General features: G+C 35.7%; 1 pseudogene; it reads right to left on the reverse strand.

The window, feature by feature from the left end:
* Positions 1 to 1,424, reverse strand: part of LOC138705798 (DNA-directed RNA polymerase I subunit RPA1-like) — a 164,016-nt pseudogene extending 162,592 nt beyond the window's left edge.
* Positions 1,425 to 21,993: the final 20,569 nt, after the last annotated feature.

Consider the following 21,993-nt stretch of genomic DNA (forward strand, 5'->3'; position numbering starts at 1 on the left):
TTCCTTCTATCTACTACAATGGAACAATCATCAAACCATGGTTTCCTTTTCTTAGTTTCATGATAACCTATGCTCTGCTCAGCTGCAATTTTGATATTATCTCGGATATTCTCACACACGTTATTGACATCTAACTCTTCCTCATCTCCGTCGGACGTTGCTAATATGGCAAACCTATTTGAAATTTCGACCTGATAATGTTGCTTACTTTCCTCGTCCTTTAATTTCAGAATATTGAGTCTGCTAATATTAGCTTGTAGCTCTACTCGCTTGGCTACTGATAGTCTTTCTCTTAATCCTCCAATCACCAAATAATGGTCAGAATTACAGTCTGCCCCCCTGAAAGTTCGAATGTCTACTATACTAGTATGTTTTTGTTTATCTATCAAGATGTGATCTATTTGGTTGTGTGTCATTCCATAACTTAAAAATGATTATTTAACATGTGAAATAAAAAGGTAGAATACGTCAAAATGAACGCGAAATGCATATTTCACTTCACTTAGTATATGCAAAGCATACAAAAGCCTAAATTAACCAAACCTAACCTGTTGCAGATTCGTATATGTAAAGCATATTAAAAAAACCTAAAATAACCAAAGCTAACCTGGCACAGATTCGTATATGGAAGGCATATGAAAACACTAACCTAATCTGTCACAGATTTCCGCACTGTAGAACTTAGAAAAATGCAAGTTGGAAGTTTCAGTGTTGCGTGCTATAGAAAAGCCAAGTAGCCTATCCAAATTTAAAATTACTGTAAAGATTTTCGGATAAACGAATGACGGTAGGCCTATCATTCGTTGTTGGAAATAGCATAGAAAACTGTTACAAATTTGTGATGAGTTCTACAATGAAGTTAAATTAGTGTGAATAGTTGATGTATTACCCCAGATCACATAACAGATTGATCACTCTTACGGGCTTTGAAGGCAACAACTTTCACTATGCTGCCATTTAACGACAGTAAAAGAAGACTCTCATTTGAATTGCATGGAGCAACTATACTTCTATCTAGCGGTCGTTACTAATCGATCTTGGTGGTTGTTCTCTTCTTTATGTTACCGTTTTTAACATGGGGATGGCCAATCTGTTATATACATGTGATCAGGAGTAATACTTACAAACACCAAGATGCCCTCCAAAAAATGAAAATATATTTAATTTTTCGCCTTTGATTATTTTTGGCGTTTCGTGGCATTCGAACGTCGTAGTTGGTAGTACTTTTCTGGTAGTTTTCATCCGCACTTTACCCCCAAAAATCACAAAAACACACAAAAAAAAAAAAAAACATAATTTATCACCTTATCAAATAAAATTCAATTCTCATTGACGTCTTCATCGACAACCACTTCACTTCCAGTATAAATGACGCAGGCTTTGAGGCAATCTAACAAAAAACTAAACCAACACTTTGTCGTACAGTCAACTTTGCATAAATAAACCACGTCTTTACACTAAATGAAATTCTCTTCGAACACTTATTACACCTTAACATCTACAGAAAATTCAGTAAGTAATTTCTTTAAACCACAGAAAAAACAGTTTTCTCCTAAACATTCAACACAATCCTTAATCACCAGCGAAAGAACTAAACCAAAATCGACACAAAATTTAATAAATAATTTCAGAACACGGATTCCTTCCTTTCCCTCTTACTTCAAAGTTCCAACCTTGTGCACACAAAATAAATCATTGGCACTGAAAAGTGCCTTTTCGTAAGCATGATGATGCGCATTCGACAAATGCAGACAAATCTACAATGTAACATCACTCACGTCAAACAACCAGGAACAACTGACAACATCATTATCCATTAAAAATTAGTGAAAATTCTAGAATAAATTACAACTATAACCAATCAAAGCGAAAGAAAATCATAAAATGACAAACTTTCAATAGCTTTAGCCATCAGACACAACATAACACCACTCACGTCAAACAACCAAGAACAACTGATAACGTCATTATCCATTCAAAATTAACGAAAATTCTAGAACAAATGACAACTATAACCAATCAAATTAAAAGAAAATCACGGCGACACTTTTTAAACAAAATAGTGGTATAACTCTGGAAGGTACACATATAAGACCTATTCAATTTTTTAACTCCCTATTCTGGGTGTTCCTTCAAAAGTACTCGGATATTCAAAATGATACGTTTATCTTTTAATATTCACCTTCAAATTTATAACTTCATATTAAACGCCTGGTTAAGATAAAATATTTTCAATGCAGCAGAACTTTTGACATGCAACATTATAGGTTAGATTTTCAATGGACACAATAACTACTTATAAAATAAAGACTTAAATTTCTGTAAACTCGACCTCGTAAGAAGAGTAACATGGAGAAGTTACCACATACTTTCGTATCTAAAATATACATAGCATAACTACCATTTGATATATTACACACCAAATACACACGTGTTTACGTGCCCTGCTAATACTTGTTTCGACTCGAATCTTCCGATCAGTGTTGCCAACTCAGAATTCCATTTACCGCTGCACAAGCTTAAAAAAAACCGCTAAACTGTACTTGAAAAACTCCAGATTTTTCTTAACACATCACTTCCATATTTAAAATACAAACTATACAGCTTTAGGAACTGGAGAATTTTATAAAAATATAGATTAAATTATGGAAAGTGTTTATCACTTCTTAGGCAAAATCTGAATATTTTGCATTCAATATCACCTTAAATCATCGAGCTTTCGAACTATCACTGGCAACTTCTTCCACTCAATCTTTCAACACATATTCTTTATTATTATTATTTTTTTTTCACATCTCTAAACTTTTGTACGTGTGGTGTTTTACGCGGCATATTTCCTCAAAATTGAATGAATTAGGTCAAGAATAATATTGTACTGGACACTTCGGAAACAATCACATTCACAATCACGCCAGTTCAAAATCTGATTTCACACTGAGCTGGAGACGTGTCTGCCAACAATGAGTCTGGTTTTAAGAATGTCTTAGACAGAATGTCTTAGCCGAGCCCCTACAGCCGAGGCTGCGCAGAAGTTTAGAGTAGGGACAAATTGAAGCTTGCGTCCGCCGCCATCCTTTGGGAGAAGCGCCGGCTAGCAGACGGCTGCACTATACAATGCTGAATGTTTAATATATATGTTTGGTGTCTCTAATAAATCAATCTGAATGGATAAATGAAAAAAAAATCTTATTAACATTTAAAGCGACCACGTTAAAGAATTAATCAAGCTTAGTTACCGTTAATTTGACATGAAACGAAAGAAAACTGTAACAATTTGATACCGTAACTAAAGATGTTGTATAGTTATTTGACAACAGAAATACAAATGCATATTGTAGTCATAGTTCAGATGAAAAGAAAATTATTAGTATTAACTATTATTAACAAAACACTGCCTGTATAAGACGTTACTTTGATGTGGACGAGAAATGAACAATTTCGCTTCCATATCACATAATATAGACCTACACCTGTAAAATAGAAACATGTACCTAATGTTTTAGTTTGAAATTTAAGTAGGTCTACCGTGCAATACCTCATTATCACAGCTGTAGTATGAAATAAACGTCACATGCATGAATTAGTCAATTAGTCATATACGGTAATAGAACTCATGCCTAGTGTACAGAACATCTTGCCTATTGATTTATTGTTATTATTATTATTATTATTATTATTATTATTATTATACCAACTACTAGATTATTTAGCATCGATGGAATTGATGATAGCGAGATGATATTTGGCGAGATGAGACCAAGGATCCGCCACAGATTACCTGATATTCACCTTACGGTTGGGGATATAAGAAAAAACCCAACCAGGAAATCATTGGGTATCGAACCCTTGACCGAGCGCGACTCCAGACCGACAGTCCTTAGCCCACTGAGCTACGTCAGTAGATCTTGATGTACTTTTATGGTCAGTTTAATAAGTTTAAAATATGATTCTCGGGAGGAATCTGGGATCCATTTTCTAAAATATGTTCCTATAAGTGTAGAAATATTGTACAAGTGTTCTACTTCTGGAGCACATTGTTTTCACACGATGTAGGAGTGGGTGGTAATATGCCATTGAACTGTCAACATCTGTATAATCGCTCTTTCACTTAAGCGGCATATTTCTATAATCTCAGATGATTGGATGACAAGACTCCCATTATTCTTTCGTTAAAAAAATAAAAGACATTTTGTTTACTGCTGGTAGGCTACGTACCATAAATTGAGTCATTAGATTTATTACACCATATTTTTCTTAATGATTTAATAACTAAGCTAGCAATGAACACAATCACATTTTGACAATATTGTGTCATTGAGAATGATGTAAGAATGAGGAATTGCAATCGATGTCTGCAGTAGAAGAGTCATATCGCCTCTGATTCTCAAAACACTGAGGATTATTATTACAGTGCGTTAGGTGTTTGGAAAATACCATTGGGCATAATTATAGACATTTTTAGCGGACATCCCTCTCTTTGTAACATAATTTAAATAATTTTTTTACGTATTTTCTAACGTATATAAAATAACATAAGTAAAAATATTCCATGTATTGGGTCATAGGAAATAGAAATAAACTAATGTCTATTTATGAGCAATATAAGGCGTTTGTATTTAAAACAATGTTTAGTTACAATATTTAGATTTACTTCTGTTATTTTATATTATACGTTAGAAAATACGTAAATAAGTTTAGCTATATTACAGTGAAGGAGGAAATCCACTAAGAAAACGCCTATATACTCAATTGTATTTTCAAAACTCCGAATGCTTTATAGAAACAATCATTCGTGCTCCCCAAACATGGCGTCGCGCGAACCTGCGCGAGAGGTTTCAAATTTGTACACGACACCAGCGCCAATTGTGTGTCTAGATATATAACTACAACGTCTTTGGTCTAAGCCCGGTTCAGACGGTGCGTGTTTCTGTGATGGATTCCAAGGTGGCTGCGCGGATGGGTCGCCTGCGTGGTCACTCACCGGAAGTAATGCGCTCTGGTGGCTCCGTGGATGGCTAGCTTGCTGGATTTCGAGGTTAGGTTCCTTGCTATTTTTCCTGCGTGCTTCTGTGCTGGTTCAGTGTTACCAAAATAGTTGTTTTCCAACAAAATCTTTTTTTATGTATTTCTTAGTTTCTAAAGCCTGGTTCAGACGGTGCCTGTTTCTGTGATGGATTCCAAGGTGGCTAGCAGGCTGGGTGCCGTGGTGGCTACGGTGCTGGGTTCCGTGGTGGCTGCGGTGATGGTTTTCGTTCATACGGAGCGAGCTGCCTTGCATGCTGGATCCAAAGAGTTTGAAGTATTACAAACTCTTTGGCTAGTTTGGAAGTTGGAGATGCTGGCGCGGTACGATTTGTAAACATCAAATATGGAAGCTGTATGTGAAGCTGTACGAAGAAGACGTTTAGCAGCCTTTGCTGTTTGGTAGCTTTGAACGCTGAGGAGACGGATCAAATTAAAAAGAGTAGAATGTGGAGCCGAAAATGGTTACTGCGTAGAAATACGGGCCAAGATGTCTTAACAATGCTGTTTGTATAGCACATAAACATGTTTCTTCTCTGTACGCCTCAATTAAAGTTCTAACTTGGTTTTGGTCCAACCGTGGGAATTCATAATCAAAATTTTCGACTTGCTCTCTTAAGGGGAGAGGATGGTATTTTTCAAAACTCTTTTTCCTATTTGGTGTAAATTATTAATTTTTTGTATGTAGAGAGCTCATAGCTGTGGCAACTCAACCAATTAAAAATATTTTGAAAAAAAAAATATACCCAATGCAGAATTGTACTAAAACCGATATATCTAAACCGTTTTCAAAGATAGATTCAAACAGTTTTTGCAATGTATTTGAAAAAGTATGTTCTACAAACTGTCTGTAACAGAATTTTGATATTAGTCCCTACGTTGGTAAAATAAACAATTAAAATTTAATAACAATTTTCTGATTTCCTTTCTTGCAAACAAACGCACGTATTTTTAAAATGAAATTAATTAACAAAATTCTGTTACAGAGAAAAGTTTCCTAATAGTCTAAAGAATGTGTGTTCTAAATATCATGCATGTATCTTTAATAGTTCAGAAATTATATTCATTTTGTCTGGCAATGTAGCAAAAAAAAAATGAAGTTACTGGAAACCAATAAACGCGGGCGTGTGATTTAAAAATCCATAGCGCAGGAAGTTTAAAAATGACGTCTCAACATCCGATAAGGGCACAAATACCCACAAAATGTTATGCAATGTATTCCACACATATCAAAGGGTATTTTAAAGAAAAAAGAAAAAACAATTTTTTGAAAATTTAATTTACCGGAAACAACAATAAAAGTGGGCGAATGATTTAAAAATCCATAATGCAGGAAGTTTAAAAATGACGATGCACACATATCACAGGGTATTTTAAAGAATTTTTTTTTTTTAAATTTAGTAATTTTTCATAAAAATACCATCCTCTCCCCTTAAAATAGTAGCTTCTGCAACCTTCCCGAGGTTGATTCACACTGTTGTTTTCTCGCTCCCAAGGTCCCAGAACAGTCTAGATAACATTCATGATAAATAAGAAACTAACCATAAGTGGAAAACAACTAAAATTCTACATTAACAATAGTAAATGTTGCAACAAAGCAATTAAACAAGAAGTTTAAAACAACTAAAGTTCTATATTTGATTATTCTCTCCTTAGAAACTAAGAAATACATAAAAAAAAAGATTTAGTTGGAGAACAACTATTTTGGTAACACTGAACCAGCACAGAAGCACGCAAGAAAAATAGCAAGGAACCTATCCTCGAAATCCAGCAAGCTAGCCATCCACGGAGCCACGAGAGTGCATTACTTCCGGTGAGTGACCACGCAGGCGACCCATCCGCGCAACCACCTTGGAATCCATCACAGAAACACACACCGTCTGAACCGGGCTTAAGTTATCATAAATGAAAGTAATTAGTTCATTATCTACGCTTTATGATTAAAAATATCAATTTATTTACAAAAACTATGCCTACATGATTAAACTAAAAGTTTACGAATGTAGCATACCATTATTTGTACAACAATGGATGAGGCAGGAAATGGACATGGTTGTACGAAATCGAGTTATAAAACATTGATATTTTATACTTGCACAATGAAAAATTGTGATAATACCATATTAATCTCTGGTTTATGATTAACTAATGTTGTTGTCCGCAATATAAAAACAATATAACATCTTTACAGAAAAAAAACTTAAAAATATCCTCTCCTTTCGCCGGAATCATCAAAGAACGCCAAATAAATAGCTAGCCGCTGGCGGTAAAATTCTGTAGCTGACCATAGTCCTGAAAACACCAGATTTAGCTACAAAACCGCTGACTTGGCAACACTGCTTCCGATTAAATCCTGAGCAGCGTCGCCAACGCAGAAGAATGAAAAGCCGCTAAAATTCCCTCGAAAAAAAAAACAGCAGAATCCGAATAAAAACCTCCAGCATCCATGCGTAAATATTACTCGACCAAGGCCAGGGGAGTCCTGCAGCCCGGAACCGTGGCGCTACTGCTCCTGCGTTCGTAATACCCTATGAGCTACTGCGCACACCGACGCGGGAGCGGTAGCGAATGCGAAACCAGGGGGATGCAACTTGTATTGAGTTATTTACAACCAGAGTCCGTGGATATCTACGGACTGTGTTTACAACTGCAGTTTACAACCAGAGTCCGTGGATATCCAGAGTACCGCAATCGTTTGAGCCGGCAAATGCCGACAAATCCGCCATTGTTTGTCCAGCGCGCGCTATGCAGTATACAGTTGCATAGGGAAAGAATGCAATTTAAATATGAAAAAATGCAATGCTACTGTATTCAGAACTGTTCACAGAGAACTGAAAAAAGCGCACATTTGTTTTCTCTGTGACAAAGTGAAAGAAATAAGGAAAAAGGAAAGAAGTGACTATAAATATAAAAAGGAACGATCCGCTACCTAAGCGAGCATACATTGTGAGATTAATGAATGACTGTATTTTTATATTTATTTTTTCAAAATTTGGGCCCCAAAATATTTTTATAAAACTAATCTAGAATTTAAGTTGATTCAGCAATGATATTTCTACATAAAACAAATGAAAGTCACGTACCAATTAGTATCAGTGTCAAATTTTTACCATCTTCTCCCTTTCAAATCAAGCATTTCTGAATTTGATCCTATTTGCTATTTGCAAGAATGACAAAATGTATTTGTGAAGTTCTGAATTTGTTCTTGAGACAAGATTGTATTGTTTGGCTCGATTAGAAAATACAAAGACCGTGGAAACTAGAAACCCTATTAAGGTTAGACTGATGTGAAATTTCAATTTTCTAAACTATTCTAAGTAGATCTATGAACTTTTGTACTTTTAATTTGTAATTTTAAATTGTGCAAATTTAGGTTTCCAAAAATTGCTACTATTTTGGCCACAATTTTTGTCTACATACGTGTCAGACCTTCAGAAACGAAACTTACTATACAATTTTCCTCTTTATTTTACTAAAAAATAATTAAACATATTTAATGCACTAAAAGTGTAAAAACAGAAAAATTCAACTCGAGCATAAAAAACAATATTAAAAAATACCTCTTCTGGCTGATATGCATATAGATATAATCAGGCAGTACATCTCACTTGACGATATGTGTCAGAGGAAGACAATTGTTTGTAAGTATCTGAAGTGTGATTAGTGGAATATGTAGCTAATCGGCGAAGTATGCATTGGAGGGGGAAAGAAACTTGCCACCCTACCCCATTATCTCCTGGCCTAGCTTTCTCATGAGTGATGCCTTATTGGTGGTACTTATGGGGTTCAAATCTGTCTTCGGACAATTGACTAAACAACAAGAACAAAAAAAAAAAAAAAAAAAAAAAAAAAGAGTGTTAGGTATAATACTGATAGTAAGTTTTGTTAAGAACATATTCAAAAACCTCTACAAAAAAATCATGCATGTAGTACAGAATCTGTAGAAAGAGTAGCATTTTTAGCAATGCAAAATTTACAGAAAATTAAAAAGGAGAAAATTGACTTCAAAAGTTTGGGATAATAATAATTAACCAGGTCTCTGTCTTGTTTATTTTCTAGGCATTTTGAAACATGTAGAACTATCATATTATATACAGAACTTATCCTTATATACGCTACCACGCTGTGCACACCTAACCTACATAGTAAATAAAAAGGACTAAAAATTATGTAATCTTATGAAAACACTATAATAGATAAATATTATTTACAAATCACTATGGACTATAGACACTATTATAACACTAACAATAAAACTGTTAGAAACTTGCAAATATTTCTTGTATCACAAACAAAAACCAAGCATGGAAAACACGTTGTTATGGCTACTAGCAACAAGTGGAATTTTCCTTTAGATAAGAGTTGTGCTCTCCTTTGTAACTGAATATCTTTTAAAGGAAAGCAGCCTTTGAAGTACGTAGGTCTAACACCTGTTGGATTCTATGAAGAAATATTTCGAGAAGTCAAGAAGCTACACTGGCTCAATCGGAAATCTAAGATATAATAAATAATGTATGAAATATAGCGTAATTTCCAAAATGGTCGCAGAATTCAGAGTGGGGGTCGTGGACGGAGAATTTAAATTAACAGTCAGAGCTCGCAGCCTTTTAAAAATGTGACCCTAAACAGCTGATAGACCGGTCGTATGATCATGAAAATTGGCAGAGGGCATCTTTAGACCATAAATGAATTTGTAAAGATAAAAACAAAGAAACGATTTTCTTACCAAAAAATGACAAAATCTCACATCAGTGTATCCTTGGGGACATTATAATGAAATTACTAACTTCCATACTTTTAAAGCTAAACTCACAAAATGTTTATCACTAGTATTCTGGTTGATAATAACACATGTACAAACTTTCGTCTCTCTCTATGATAAGTGGTTTGCACTTTATTAATAACTTAATTATATAGTGTATTGCTTAATGCAAAAAGTCCCTTGCGTCACAATTTACATTATTTTTCATTGATATTCACTTATAAGATTCTGTATATACCTAGAAACAAACATTACTATTGGAATTTTCTGTACAGCGAATGGGTAAATTACTAGGAATTTTTATGACTATTAATTTTTTTCATTAACTAAAAAATTCTAGCAATTTACTTATTAATTTTACAACAAAACCTTATAGTAAGCTTTGATTCCATGTATGTAAGGAGCCATGTAAGTGAAAATCACTTAAGAATAATGTCAATTGTAGTGCGACTTTTTATATAAAGCGGTTCAATATTTTAATAAAATAATTAATAAAATGCAAACCACGTATCATAGGCGGATGCAATTTTGTACACTTGTCACTAATAAGCAGATATACCAGTGATCAAAATTTGGTGAATCTAGCTTCGTAAGTATGGTAGTTATTGGTTTCACTGTTGTGAACTCTTAAAACTAATAAACTTCGAGAAATTTCAGTATAGTGTGCCCTTATATGCGGAAGCCGGAGAGCTTGCACGAGGGATGCAGTTGGAAATGTTTAGATTTATTGTTATTTTATTTGCAAAATTGTTGTTTCCATTTGTTACTTGTAATTTATTAAGTTCATGCTGCTGTGATGCTTATGAAGGAGTATATTGAACACTTAAATGCGTATTTATGCTGTAATAATTATTAAATGAAGTTTTTATACATTAGTATGTTGACTGATAATAATGTACTATAATGTGAGAAGATCCTTTAGACGTTTTTGCCCTTCAAATTAAAAATATCTGAGTTTTACTTCAAATATTCCTATCCGTAGCGTGTTGAAAAGGACTAACAATGGCGGCCGACTCGGTGATTGCGCTACTCTGTATATCCACGGACTCTGTTTACAACATGAACTGAGAGACATCTACCGATGGTGGTAGGCAATAAGTCCTCGTTCCTTCAATAACTCCTCAATAGATGGCAACAAATCGAATTGTGCGTCGATGTTTTGCATAGACAAATACAGATGTTTTGCGTACGCTCTGTTATTTGTCTATGTGCGAAACCGACGCGAATTATTGTGAGTACAGCGGGATTTGAATCCATTCACACAGCAGCAACACAATCCCGCCTAGATGGCGGGACTGCAGCGTTCTACCACAGTCTAATATATATTTCAAACTACATCTGGTTCATTTACTTTGGAAAATTGACTGTTTTCATGTATGATTTGAGGCTTTCTCGGCGTTGGTTCGCTAATGTTTTCGCGGGATGTCAGCCGAGTTAGGATTTTGGAATGCTCCAAGCTTTCGACTGCTATCTTAGCAGCCATCTTCCAAGGAACTCAGAATATCTACAGGTAGGCCATTCCGGGGGTATGCGTTATCATTGAATCCAGTACTGACTGTAAGGTTGAATGATCGTCCACCTCTGCTTCGGCATGTGGACGTGAGGCCAGCAGCCGGCTGGTCCGTCTTGGCCCTTCATGGGCTGTAGCACCATGAATTTAATTTATTTGACTTTACTTTTACTAATACTAACTATGAAAGCTAACTACACGTGAACCAAAACAGAAGAGGCATGATAAGAGCCTGCCATCCTAGGAGCAAGCTCACGTTGAGCCCGACTTACATACAAAACAACACACAAACTTGCTTCTACTGTTGGGTTAAGGGGAGAGGATGGTATTTTTTAAAACGTTTTTCCTATTTGGTGTAAAATATTAATTTTTTTATGTAGAGAGCTCATAGCTGTTGCAACTCAACCAAATATAAATATTTTGAAAAAAAAAAAATATATATATATATATATATATATATATTTGGTGGCTCAATTTGAAAAAAATATACCCAATGCAGAATTGCACTAAAACCGATATATCTAAACCGCTTTTAAAGATATATTCAAACAGTTTTTTGCAATGTATTTGCAAAAGCATGTCTACAATCTGTCTGTAACAGAATTTTAATATTAGTCCCTACGTTTGTAAAATAAACAATTAAAATTTAATAACACTTTTCTGATTTCCTTTCTTGCAAAGAAACGGACGTATTTTTTAAATGAAATCAATTAACAAAATTCTGTTACAGACAAAAGTTTCCTAATAGTCTAAAGAATGTGTGTTCTAAATTTCATGCATGTATCTTTAATAGTTCAGAAATTGTATCCATTTTTGTCTAGCAACGTAGCAAAAAAATGAAGTTCCTGGAAACCGATAAAAGGGGGCGTGTGATTCAAAAATCCATAGCGCAGGAAGTTTAAAAATGACTTCTCAACATCCGATATGGGCAAAAATACCCACGAAATGTTATGCAATCCATTTCACACATATCAAAGAGTATTTTAAAGAAACATTTTTTTTTAATTTAATTTACCAGAAACAACAATAAAAGTGGGCAAGTAATTTAAAAATCCATAACGCAGGAAGTTTAAAAATGGCGACTCAACATCCGATAAGGGCACAAATACCCACAAAATATTATGCTATGCATTCCACACATATCACGGAGTAATTTAAAGAAATTGTTTTTGAAAATTTACTCATTTTTCACCACAAAATACCATCTTGTCCCCTTTGTACGCTCTTGCCTGTTCACCAGTCCCAGCAGGTCAGGCAGGCTGAATGTTGCCGCATGCACAGCTCTAGTGGGCTTACGCATTTCGCAACGGGAGAGAGGATGTTCATCACAAACCTGGAGCTGGAAGACCGCAATCGGCAAATGATGATGTGCATGTGAGCACTGCTGGAGCACCTATGAAATGTCAGATGGAAGTGGAATTGGGAGAGGAGTACATCGAAGATGCACCTTATCACCTACTCTGTTCAACATCTATTTGAATGATTTAGTGAAGAACGGTTTTCAAAACATGGGAGGAGTGATAGTAAGAGGCAGAAGAATAAAGTGTATAAGATTTGCTGCTGATATGGCGTTGTTAGCTGAAAAGGAGATGATACAAAGGGATATGCGACCGGAGCTAAATGACAGCTGTGAGCAATATGGGATGAAGATAAATGTAAATAAGACGAAGATCATGTCATAGGAAGAAAAATAAAGAAGATAAACTTGTGAATTCTAAATGAGACAGCACTGCAAGTGGACAGCATCAAATATATCCCTTGTTTGATGTTGAAAATAATAACACGTCATAATAAAAATGAGTTTGTTTTCTGGGAAGCAATGTTTTCTTCTTTTCATAATGGGTTTTCTGATTCTCATCACATAAAACAAAGAAAAAAAATTGAGAAACTTTCGGTGGCCCGTTCCCCCCCCCCCCCCCCCCCCCCGGAGAGTGTAGTTGTTCATTATTGCAGGAAAATGACTTTCAGATTTCACTTGTTTGTGTTTTTTATGCAGTGTGTACTAATAAAAAGAATCCATGTAGTCTTCTTTTCATTAAATTTTTAATATTTCTGTGCTAGATTATGTTTCTACCCTCAAATTAGAAACTCAATGTATGCTATTGATTAACGAATAATTACACCTCTAGCTATAGTCCATTCGTGCTTTCAATCATGACTATATGATTGGACCATAATTGGGCAACTCAGAATACAACTATATACCAATGCTTATTATTTCTTTAACACTTGTAATTAAATAATTTGAAACATGTGTATCAGTAGTCTACTTATTTAATACACACTTACAAGAGTCCGAAGCCAAAATTTCACTTAATCTGGAACAATAGTAATGAATATACAAAGAAAAATGTGGACTATAGTTAGAGGATACTACGGTACTTGTAAAATGTAGAACACTATTCGTAACTTTAATTTCACTGTGTTTACGATGATTAAATTGCTTAATTTTTCCGCCCTTAACACTTCAGAGCGTATCAAACATTGAATGTGGTCCTCCTGTCCACAAAAAAAAAAAAAAAAATGTTCTTCCCATTCTTTCTTATATAATATATATATATATAACATATTTATTTATTTTTATTTATTTTTTTTTTGCTTGCGAAAGCTCCTTAGAAAGAGACATGTTTGTTGCGTTAAACGATACCTATCCTCATACGAAACGATACTGAGAAAACGATCAATACAGCATGTCAACCATCCCGTAGGGAGGGGATAGTTTTCAAGATTCGAACCGAGTGCGACGTCTGGCCATACCTGTGTAGTCTCAAGTTTCGTTCGCGGAGAATACGATTGGACATATTCTCATTCTGCGCATGCGTGAACTCTGCCGTCTGCTAACTCACTGATTTGCTGTATGTCCTGTGTGGGTTGTATTCAATGGTAGTATAATATTCTTAAATTGTATTTCCGTGTATTTTGGAAGTGAATTTAAACTTGATTCAGACGCAGACACACTTGATCATGTGCATGCAAGGCATGGAAGGGACAGCATGAGAAGGGCCAAGTGCAGAGAGTTCTGTTACATAATATAGCTTGACCGTGTGGCGCGTGACTTGCACGAACATCATGCAACACGTGACAAACCGTCTTAAGCACGCTCGACAGTCCAGTTGAGTCTCTCTGTAGAGTGGTTGTGTTGACGTTACTTTCCGTGTAATTCTTCAGTTGTGTTGGTGAAGTGTTTAGATTTAGGAGTGGTGTGTTGCATGGCCTTCGTGCCACGTGGAAAACTGGAGAAAGACGGGATAGGAACCAAGCTGCAGTCTTTCCAGCGACAAGAGTTACTACATGAATTTTTCACATGACATTTCCAAGCCTTACCGGGACTCGAACACCATGACAGGCGGATCTTTAACCACTCAGCTACCTGAGTGTCTGTCTGCACAGGCCGGCCGCCTGCTTGCCGTGAGCTCTATACCGAACTGGGAACACCACTGCAATGCTCTTTCTGTCTGAAAGCGTGATTGTAGAATCACTGCGACGCCATGTTGGAAGTGCTATTTCTCTCTCTTTCTAACTAATGTGTATCAATCAGTCTTTCACGGAGTTCATGTTTTATAGGCGCAATAAAAATAACAAACATGCATAGAAGTTGTATGATATTCGGTTGTTCAGAAAAACAAAGAATGAAAGCTGGTATCCATTTCCATAATTAGACCTAAGTTTATTCTGCAGAAAACCGAAAGTAAACGAAGCGATACTGTAGGCTTAGGCTAGTCATAATTCGTTTAAGTAATTTTGACCAGGTAATATATTCATTTTCCGAGGTGTAATTAAGTAAAAGTTTGTCCTGTGAAACTGCCGTTAACTGAGGGAGTAAGAACTTGCAGTCTTGCGACATTTTATAAATGCACGAACACTAAATCGCGTTAGAAATACTCACACAGCTAAATTAAATTTAAAACTAAACCCAAAATAATGCTACCTCCATCAAAACAAAATAACTACGAAAAGAATAGCCATGACAGAACACCAATAATTGGTGTACCACAGTAACGATGATTCAATTCTTCCGAACAAAACAGCTGCCTACCACATAACGTGCAAAAGTCGCGACTTGTCAGGATGGACTCTGGGTGGCTGTTTCAGCGGTTGCCATGGTGACGACTTGAAGCTGTTGCAGTAGTCCTATACTGTATGTACAAAAACCTGGTTTCTATTCACAAAAACTTGAGGTTTAAAATGGGGTTCGAAACACTTCTCTGTACCAACGAAAGTTTTTATGAACACTGTCCTACTTTCCTACGGATCGCATGAAGCTTTATTAAGGGTAACTATCTCGTAACAAACACTGGAGCATGGAATCTAAATATTTATACTTCATAATTTGTATAAAATACTAACCAAAAGATAAAATTTAAATATTTAAATAGGCCATCCCCTTTTGTAAATAAATAATGAATAAACAGTTCAAAAGCTAATAGCTGTGAGCAGTACGAGATGCATACAAATGCAAATAAGACAAAGACCATGGTCGTAGGAATAATAATAAAGAAGGTAAACCTGCGAATTCTAAATGAGGCAGTAGAGCAAATGGATAACTTCAAATAATTGGGGTGTACTACGAGAGAGAAGCTATGTTGGAAAGAGTGGGTGAAGAAAGAATGTGCTGAAACTGATCAGGAAGAGGAAAAGGAATTGGATGTGTCATTGGCTGAGAAGAAACTGCCTACTAAATGATTCACTGAAAGGAATGGTGAAGAGGAAAAGAGTTCGGAGCAGAAGAAGATATCAGATGATAGACGATGTTAAGATATAGATCATATTATGAGGAGATAAAGAGGAAGGCAGAAAACAGGAAGGATTGGAGATAGCTGGGTTTTCAGTGAAAGACCTGCCCTTGAGCAGAACACTGAATGAATGAAAGAGTTCAATTTGAAATATATCTTGCATTGCGAGGAATGACGCTTAGTACGGTTAAACGAAGTACTTCACTAACATATCGTTAAACTTGGAGGTACCCTGGGATGTCGAATAACTCTTGTATATTTTACAACTGGAATGTTAACTTTATACACGAGTAGTAGGCCAATACCACAAAAATTATAATAAACTCGTTTGAATTAATGGTATCTTTTAATAATAGAACAAGATGAAAACGAGTACAAAATACAGGCCTAATGTTATTATGGCTCCTCTATTTTCGTGATCCAAAAAGATTCCATCACAATCTATCTGAGGAAGCCAAACTGGAACAAACAGACCAATTAACTAGTATTTCATAATATATTATCTCTCTTACACAAACGCAGAACGGGTTAACGAAAATTCTTAAACGTTTGGTCTGACTGGTTTCTTCCAAAGATATCCTCAGACGTGGGGAGGATGCCGAGTGATCTATAGCCTCACCTCACTTCATCCGCGTTTGGTCTGATTACGTCGTTGGTTTTTTCCAAGGTTTTCCCCAACCATAAGGCAAATGCCAGGTAACCTGTTTGCGAATCCTCGGCCTCATCTCACATCTCGCCAAAAATAATTGTAATCTTGTAAAATTTTGACTTGTTCCACATCTTATAGGTTCATTTCTAATGTAAGATCTATGAAATATTATATATATATATATATATATATATATATATATATATACACATACATACATATATGAATGCATGAATGAATGCCACATTTGTATCAGTAACTTAAGCGGTGTGAAAGCTACACTATGAAAACATGGACTGCTATGATCTTATAACCCAACTTTATGCTTTGCAGAATATAGTTTCCAGGCAACTGTACGCACACAATGTAGTCCTACTTATCTTTGGTTTTGGAAATAACCCAGTCATACCACGTTGCATTTTACCATACACACCCATACATACGCACGCACACGCAGACACGTATCCATGCATAAAATCTGAAACTAGTAAAAATTCGAAGATAAATAAATTAAAAAAATTTACTGTATTATACCTCTTTATTTAACTTCAAAGAGCTCTATTTTTAAACGGTTGTGTTACATGCAAAGAAATGCATACATGATACTGAACTAACATTCTTGTTCTATCATTTATCATAGTTTTAAATAGCTAAACTAGCACTGAAGTAGTTCTCTTCGTACTCTCGATTAGGCCTATACACTTTGCATATATCAATCTGTGACAAGTTACGTTTGGTTAGTTTATGCTTTTGTTATGTAGTATATACCATCAACCAAATATCCACAAAAATCCCTTCCAAATTCAACGATTTTCACTTCCGAAATCACGGGATCAACCTCAACCCTAGTTTCACCTTTAAAATTACCAACGCAAGATTTTGACAAACAATCATCTATAGAAAATGTCAAATATAGTCTAGGCTATAACAAAAGTGTGTCACTAACCTTTCAACTCGTGAAGATATTCTCAGGCTGTACATTTATCCGTATTCCCAATATCCAACACAAAAATTAATCCACGCACTCAACACTTCACCGGTTACAAACAACCATGAACTACACATCTGCGATCCCCACTCGAAATTAAAATGAGGAGCGTTCGGTATATCATCACTCAGCGGTACCAATAGTGTCATGCTTCTAATAAAACAATAAAATTGCACTGCGATGCGCTTAGTACGTCCATGTGAAGCAAATTGGTATATTTAGAGCAGTTAATTCCATTTATGTATGTTCCTATTCCTTTACTTATTAAATATTCAAGAAAACGTGAAAATTTACTAAGTGCCTGAATTGTTTTCAAATACATTAAGTTGGGCATATCTTTCCACTCCCTCTACTCCATTCCATCAACCAATGAGGAGCAACTTTATACTCACTCTGTGTTCTTTTTCTTGCAAGTAAAAACCGTCGCGTTGCTTACGAATAATCAGTAAAAACATACACAATGCAATATTAGAAGTGAAGCTTTAGCAAATAATTAACAGATTAACCCTATAGATACACAACTTTTAAGTGAAAATGTATTTTCTGGGCATTTATTCATTACATTTAGAAGTATAAAAATAAAATTGTTTCGTAGATACAGCGAATAACAGAATTATTCTGACACTTAATATTCCAAATTTTTATGTGTATGTTACTAAACATGTTTGCAAAAACGCAGAAATTACGCTTGCGGTTACGTCAAATAAACCAATTTGCATAACATGGACATAAAAAGAGCCTCCTAGTGAAATGGTATGTTGATATATTTATATAAAAATAAAAAAATATACAATTTACTGAGTAACAAATATATTCGGACATTCCTGTTGGTCCTATTCTGTACACCCCTGTTGATCACTTACATTACACAGTAGGTGGAGGTACCGATTTTCAATAATATGCGAGAGTACTTAGTCTTACTTGTGCTGTCGTTTCAGCAAGACGGAACACAAAATGGGGCGTAAAGGCAAGCAAACAACATTTAATCAGAGGCAGTTAGTGATGTTCCATCACGAAAAAGGGAAAACCATTCGAAACATTGCAGATTTACTTCAGATGAATGAAAAGTACAGTGTCTGACATAATTCTCAGATATAAAAACGAGAACAGAATAGAGTTGAGAAAGCAAACAGGTCGCCGAAAAGTCCCCACAGACAGAGAAGAATCTCTTATTATCAGATTAAAAAGAACCCTCGTATAAGTGCCCCGAAGTTAGCTTCTGAAATTGAATCGGCTACGGGTAAAAAAGTGCATGTCCAAACAATTAGAAGGGTAATACATAAACGGGGCTACAACGGAAGAATAGCACGAAAAAAGCCTTATGTTTGTGAAAGGAACAGACGTAAACGACTTCAGTTTGCTAAGGAATATGAAAATAAAGGCGTAGATTGGTGGGAAAAGGCTCTTTTTCCTGATGAGAGCAAATTCAATGTTTTTGGCAGCGATGGTAGACAAATGGTGTGAAGAAAGCCTAAGGAGAAAATGAAAACCAAGAATTTGCGAGCTACTGTTAAACACGGTGGAGGAAATGTGATGATATGGGGGTGCATGTCAGCTTCTGGGGTTGGTGAATTGGTGTTCATCGAGGATATCATGAAGAAGGAAGACTATCTACACCTCCTGCAACATAATTTAGTGAAAAGTGCAGAAAAGCTTGAAATTTAAAAAGGAATTTATATTTTACCAGAACAACGATCCCAAGCATGACTCCTATATCGTACAAGAATTTCTGCTCTACATATGCCCTAAAGTGCTTCATCCTCCTCCACAATCGCCGGATTTGAACTCTATTGAACATTTATGGGAAGAACTTGACAGGAGGGTTGGATCAAGGCCTATTTCTTCTAAAGAAGAATGGGTGAAAATTCCTATAGACATAACAAAAAAATTAGTAGACTACATAGCATGCCATGCCGAGTGAAAGAGGTTATTAAACAGAAGGGTGGTCCTACAATGTACTAATAATAACGAGCTGGAATAATATTATTTGTTTTCAAAAAGTGTCCGAATATTTTTGTTAGTATTAGAAATCAAATGTTTTCCTTTATGTTTTAATAATTAGAAGAAAATTAAGTTAATTGGAATTGTGTTGAAAATGTTTATATGAAATGCGATGCTTTTAGGAAAAAAATAAGAAAAGCTTATTTTTATATATTTATATGTAAATATATGTCATTGAATTGTTAGTTGACGGATGTCCGAATATTTTTGTTACTCACTGTACCAAAACAAACAAAATAATAAGATTAGCTCAATTCAGAGATTAGAGAATACTTAACATATGAAGACCAATTCTCTTGACTACAAAAAATTCCATGAGATTAGTCTACGTGTGTGTCTGTGCTATGCGACACGAAGTAACTGGACATGCAGACTTACAAAATAAAGAATAAAAATAGCAGGCACGTAAACAATGCCAGCACGACAAGATTACAGTACGCCGGCATCTCAAATGGCTAACATTAGTCGTCTGACTTGCTCAACATTATCATCGCAACTATTAATAATAACGAAATAATATCAGTATTATTATTATTATTATTATTACTACTACTCAGAATTAAACTTTCCTCGTTTAAGGAGGCTATCCCAAGATCTTCAAGCCCACTGCTGTGGAGTAACTGTTAGCATATCTGACCGCGAAACGAGCGAACCCGAGTTCAAATCCTGGTTGAGAAAGGTATCTGAATGAGATTTTTTCCAGTTTTCCCTCAACCCATTAAGAACGAATGCTGGTAACTCTGGGCGCTGGACCCTGGTCTCATTTCTCTGGTATTATCATATTCATCTCACTCAGACGCTAGATAATCATAGCAGTGATAAAGCCTTGTAAAATAAACCAATTAAATAAACAGATCCTGAGTCATTTTATACGACCCTCTTCTACTACCAAATCGTACATATTAGCATGTTTATTTTTATAGTGGCGCTCCACATTATATTGGCCATGAAGTACCGCATATCAGGCATCTCGATCGTTCATCTATTTTAAGAAAGGATTTTTTTTTCCAATCTATATCCTGGGTAAAGGAACTTGCGCGTCTCCTCTCCAATCTGGATTGTTCGAATCCATATTATTAGAGCGATCGGTGTTCAGAAAACACCATTTGGTAATTATATACTCTAGGAGTTTTCTTAGCCAACATCCGCCTCTTTCTATATTTCTATAATTTAAATAAGTTATTTGCGTACTTTCTAACGTTATAAAATATCATAAGTAAATCTGTTTCATTTATTCGGTTATCGGAAGTACAGATATAGTAACATATAGGCCCACGTATATTTATGAACATTATAAAGCGTTTATATTTGAAGCAATGCTTAGAATGTATTAGGTTTACTTCTGTTGTTTTATATAACTTAAGTTAGAAATCTCTCAATTAACATCACTCAATAAAAGAATTGTATTCCAATGGATACCATCCCATTGTGGAATCCTGGGAAACGAGAATGCAGATGCATTACCAAAGAAGGGCAGCACTGCTTCTTACAGACCTGTTACTAAATCTACGTATTACTCTGTGAAAAGATTTATTAAATCTACATACTTAAGACTTCAACAAACAAAATTTGACAACACAATGTCAAGGGAAAAAATGGAACTCTCTGCATCATAATCCACAGTTAATTCCCGATTTACCACGAAAATCGTCCGTAGCTGCATTTAGATTGGCAACAGGCCAAGATTGTTTGGCCAAACACCTGCATAGAATTGGAATATATCAGTCCCCTAACTGCCCATTGTGCAACTCAAACCAAGAAATGGATTCGGAGCACCTCAAAATCTGTGCTTCAGTGGCTGACCATGATAATATCTTTGAAAAATATTGGAGTGCAAGAGGTCAAATGACTTTATTGTCAAATGGCTGGCATTAGAAAACAACAGCAACATACACGTTGGAAAATACTTAATCAACTTTTTTAGTTATATATTACAAAAAGAGGGAAAGTCCGTAATGTACTACGTCCGCCACATCACGAATCTCTCTATATTCCCTGGGAGCTGAATGCCCCCAGTAAGCAAGCTTGTTCTAAGGCAGTATTGTCAGAGTTGTAAGCTCCGAAACCGGTAGTGGAGCTAGAGACGTCCAGTCGGAGTGTGAACTTGCTTATGTCTGTGGAAGCACCGGAGCACGCAACGAGTTATAGTGGAGCGCTCCGCTCCGTTTAGGCTGTGTCAGACAACGCTGTTCTAAGGCATCATGCCTGAACTCGCGTTACGGAATGAGCGCTGCGTAGAGTCATGAAATTTCGGCCAGTGTATGGGACCGGTGCTACCCAGCAACGTGATGTGTTTTGGGAGCTACGATAAGTAGCGAAATCCAACTG

This window comes from Periplaneta americana, chromosome 9 (assembly GCF_040183065.1).
Source record: "Periplaneta americana isolate PAMFEO1 chromosome 9, P.americana_PAMFEO1_priV1, whole genome shotgun sequence".
Lineage (NCBI taxonomy): Eukaryota > Metazoa > Arthropoda > Insecta > Blattodea > Blattidae > Periplaneta > Periplaneta americana.